Source organism: Phyllobates terribilis, unplaced genomic scaffold (genome assembly GCF_046119375.1).
Source record: "Phyllobates terribilis strain yellow unplaced genomic scaffold, ASM4611937v1 Scaffold_7__3_contigs__length_470593459, whole genome shotgun sequence".
NCBI lineage: Eukaryota > Metazoa > Chordata > Amphibia > Anura > Dendrobatidae > Phyllobates > Phyllobates terribilis.
Window position 1 is genome coordinate 273250589 of NW_027362767.1, and position 5264 is coordinate 273255852.

Here is a 5264-nt window from a genome sequence, read left to right on the forward strand (position 1 = left end):
AACCGTCCACGACCACCCAGATGACAGTGAAACCCTCGGACACAGGAAGGTCAGTAATAAAATCCATTGCCAGATGTGTCCAAGGCGCACTAGGAACCTCCAGAGGGCAAAGCAACCCCACAGCAGGAGTATGTGAAGCCTTTGACCTAGCACACACCGTACATTGACGCACCCACTTGATGACTTCCTTCTGCCACCCAGGCCACCAAAAACTGCGACTGATAAGTCTCTTAGTCTCAGAAATTCCTGGATGACCTGCCAACCGAGACTCATGATACTCCACAAACAAATCTCTCCTAAAGGTTCTAGGCACAAACAAGCTCCCATGGGGAGTGTTAGATGGGGCATCCTCTTGGGCTTTCAGAATCCCATCTTCCAAAACGGAGTCCAATGCTGCTACCACAACTCCTTCCTGTAAAATGCTCTCCTCCTCCTCGGTACCAACCATGGGAGAAAAGCTGCGAGATAAAGCATCGGCTTTAACTTTCTTAGTACCAGGGATGTAAGTAACAGAAAAATTAAACCGAGAAAAAAAAAATGCCCACCTAGCTTGACGGGCATTCAAGCGCTTGGCAGCATCCAGATAGATCAAATTCTTATGATTTGTGGAAACCTGAATAGGAAATTTAGCACCTTCCAAGAAATGACGCCAATGTTCAAACGCGAGTTTAATAGCCAGCAATTCCCGATTACCAACATCGTAATTAAGTTCGGTTTCTGAAAATTTTTTCGAAAAAAAAAGCACAGGGATGTACTCCATCCTTGTTCTCCTGAGACAAAACTGCACCGACCCCCACCGAAGAAGCATCAACCTCGACCAAAAAAGGCTTGGTCTCATCAGGCTGCATAAGGATAGGGGCAGAACTGAACCTCTCCTTGAGATACACAAAAGCTTCAATGGCCTCAGTAGTCCACTGGACCGTATTCGCACCTTTCCTGGTGAGATCGGTCAGCGGCTTAACAATTATAGAAAAATTCTTAACGAATTTCCTGTAATAATTGTCGAAACCCAAAAATCTCTGTATCGATTTCAAACCAATAGGACTAGGCCATTCCTGCACAGCCTGAACCTTCACCGGGTCCATCTCAAAGCCCTCACTGGAGATAATCTAGCCCAAAAAACTAATTCTCTGCACAGCGAACTCACATTTCTCCAGCTTAGCAAAAAGTGAATTATCACTCAATAACTGCAACACCTCACGTACGCTCTGCCCATGGGACTCCAGATCTGGTGAATAAATCAGAATGTCATCCAAATACACAACCACATTCTTACCAATCAAAGGTCTCAGGATGTCATTAACAAGGTTCTGAAAAAAAGCGGGTACATTGGTAAGACCAAAAGGCATCACCAGATTCTCAAACTGACCTACCGGAGTAGGTCCGCAGTTTTCCATTCATCACCCTCCTTCATACGTAACAAATTGTATGCCCCCCGGAGATCAATTTTAGAGAACCACTTGGCCCCCACTAACTGGTTAAACAAGTCAGGAATTAACGGCAATTGTGTACGGTAATCTTCTTAATTTCACGAAAGTCCAGACATGGACATAAACCCCCGTCCTTTTTTTTAACAAAGAAAAATCCAACGGCCACAGGCGACTTAGAAGGTCTAATGTGACCAGCAGCCAGGCTAGTCTGTATGTATTCCTCCAAGGCCTTTCTCTCAGGGATAGTCAGATTAAATAAGCGACTCTTGGGAAGAGTAGCTCCAGGAACAAACTCAATGGTGCAATGATAGTCCCTATGAGGAGGTAAAACTTGCAACTCCTCCTCTGAAAAAACCTTCCAAAAAATCCTGAATAGGAACAGGTAATTCCCATTTTTCCACAGCCGCAATGCGACCATTACAACACTTATCATAGCACTTAGGACTCCAAGACTTAATCTCATTAGTAGACCAGTCCAGTAAAGGATTGTGCAGTTTTAACCAAGGCAAACCTAAAACGACTGGAAAGGGTAAATTATTTAATACCAAGTCCAAAATTTCTTGGTGAATACCATTGATAGTGAGGGGATATGCCGCAACCTTGTGAGTAATACATTTCAAAGGAGTGCTATCAATTGCAATCACAGAAATAGGTGATGACAAAGGTTTGGATTCCAATTTAAGTTTTTCCAAAACCCCTTATCAATCACATTAAGTGTTGAACCACAATCCACAAATACCTGAAATTCAATCAAATCTTCCTGCAATGAGGTACACCCTGAAAGAAATACTCCCTTAGAGCTCAAACAAGCAATACGGGCGTAACTGACCTTTTTTTTTTCTTTACTTAAACGAAGCTCACAGTTCTAAATCAAATGGTCAGTTTTACCACAATAAAAACACAATCCCTTGGAAAACCTGCGGTCTCTTTCCTGAGAGTGGTGTGACATCGCCCCAACCTCCATCGGTTCTCCGCCGTCCGAGCAGACCCTCCGGGAACTAGGAGCTGCCATTGCAGGAATTTTTTCATCATTAACCCTGGCACGCAGTCTCCTGTCCACACGTATAGCTAATTGTATGGCTTCTTGCAAGGTCTCAGGTGCTGGAAATGCAATCAGCAGATCCTTAACCCTTTCACTTAGACCAGCAAGAAAAAAACATTTTAACGCCGAATCATTCCATTTCACTTCTGAGGACCACCTTCTGAAGTGTGTACAATAATTTTCAACATCGCCTGACCCCTGCTTCAAATGTCTCAGTTCTGTCTCAGCAGATGAGACTCGATTAGGATCGTCATACAATAGCCCCATAGCAGAAAAAAAATCCTCCACTGACCTAAAACACGGATCATTAGGTTAGAGAGAAAAGGCCCACCCCTGTGTTTCCTTGCGCAAAAGTGACATGATAAACCCAATGCGCTGTGATTCATTCCCAGAGGACCTTGGTCTCAAACGAAAATATAATAAACAAGCATTTTTAAAGGAAAAAAAATCTTGTTGTTTACCATAAAAAATATCAGGCAGTCCTACCTTTGGTTCCACAAAATGCGCTCCAGAGCAGCTACTCACGTGTTGCCGGAGCTCGGACACCTCCAGAGACAATCCCTGCAGGCATTGAGCCAAATCCTGAACAGAAACCATACTGATCCCTGAATTTCTTTCCTTAAAGTTTTTGTTTGGGCTGGACTTACTGTTATGATCTGCAACATAGGCTAAGGAAAGATGGGGAGAGCTGTCCCTACAGTAAGACTAAGCTGAGCCCCTACGTTGTAGCGGGCTACCTGTTCCTTGTGAACAGACCCGCCTTCGTCCTCGGCTAGTCTGAACGGAGACCTATAAAGAAGGGGAGGGGTCCCTAAAGGAACTAAGGACTGGAACTAAAATGGGACACCTCCTAACAGAAGTTGTTGCAGAGCAAAAGATAAACTGACAAAAAGTACTAGAGGTCCCAGAGGACCAAGCAAACTAGAGAGAGATAGGCACAAAAGCACCTGGCTAGAGAGACAGTCAAAACAACACTGAAGTCCAGCAAAGCCAGAAGGGCGGAGCTGGAATATATAGGCAGCTGGTCACGTGACCGCAAAACACAAGATAGCAAAAACTAACAGGAGGGTTCTAACAACCATGGTCACATGCAATGTTCCCAGCAACACAAAGTATTTCAGAAAACCTGATGCAGTAAAGTTGGGTCACACCCATGTCACCCATGCTTTTTATTTATTTACAGCAGGGTTTATGTTCATTTTGCTTCTTGTAGGTTTTTCTGATTCATGGCCATTGTGAAACATGCATTTATGTGCTGCATGTATACCAACTTAAAACCAAGCTCAAATTTTGTGCTTTTTCTTTGTATTTTTGCATTTTGTGCAAAATAGAGTGTAGACTCCCTTCCTAGAGCTGGATAATACATTTATAAAGCTTCCCTTGGCTGGTGTCCACAGTTCGGGACCCAGCCCTTTGTCTGCCCTTATTCACACAGAGGTCAACTTTGACACATGGTAAAGTTTTTAATATTAGACAGTGTAGGACTTTCCCGAATGGTTTCACTTTGTCGCGGTGGGAAAGCTTTTATACTATTTTTGATCATAAACAGTGTTACTAAGAACCCTATTTTATTTAAATGCACTAGCTTTTTATTTATTTACAGCAGGGTTTATGTTCATTTTGCTTCTTGTAGGTTTTTCATATAGACAAAGTATCCGGCCACATATACCGTATTTTTCGGACTATAAGACACACTTTTTTCCTCAAATTTTGAAGGAAAGTGGGGGGTGCGTCTTATAGTCCGAATGTATGGCTGTATATGGTGGTGGGGAGTGTGGGGGAGCGGTATCGGTGGAGGAGCGGGGCACAGGAGGCAGGAGCCGCCTGCTGCAGCCTATACTGTGCCCGCTACTAAAGAAAATGAATATTCACTGCTCCCCAGAGAGCAGTGAATATTCATTTTCCTTAATAGCGCTCACACTTGTACCCACATAACTGCTCCTGCAGCGGCCGGCGGTCAGCATGCCCGCTATTAAAGTCCATGAAAATTCACTGCAACCCACTCCCGTGGGTTGTAGTGTATATTCATGCACTTTAATAGCGGGCACACAGACCGCCGGCGGCTGCTGGAGCCGCGCTACGGGTACAGTGTGAGCACTATTAGGGAGAATGAATGGTCACTGCTCCCCATGCACACAGTCCCGGCGTGGAGAGCAGTGACTCTTCCGGCACAGCATCTCACAGTGTGAGGGCGCCCTGCGTGACTCTCACTGTGACATGCTGTGCTGGCAGCAGAGCAGGACGCAGCACTGGAACACAGGGAAGAAAGGTGGGTAGACTTTTTTTTGTGTGCAGCATGGGATGGGGGGTGCCAAGCATACCAGGAAGAGAGATGAGGGGTGTCAAGCATACCAGGAAGGAGGATGGGGACCAGGGGCGCCATGCACACCCGGATGGGGATGAGGGCCACGTATAACAGGAAGGAGGTGCCATATATACCAGGATGGAGAATATTAACAGAATTGAGGGACATTAGCCCTATACGAGTGTCAGCAGCAGCCCCCTCTCCCCCATAACAGTGCATCATTACCACATTTTTTGCTTACATTTTTTTTTTTCTATTTTCCACCACTAAAACCTAGGTGCGTCTTATAGTCCAAAAAATACGTAATTAATGAATTTGGCTTTCACATTCAGCCCATTTGCCCCCCCCCCCATCCCTTATTTATAACATTGTATTACACCGGGGTCAATAGGGCCAGATGTATCACTTCTGACTGCTCCCACCCGGTGTCTAAAATCTGGCCCCCGCCATGCCGTTTGCCTTTACTAACGTGACTGAACGGATGGTG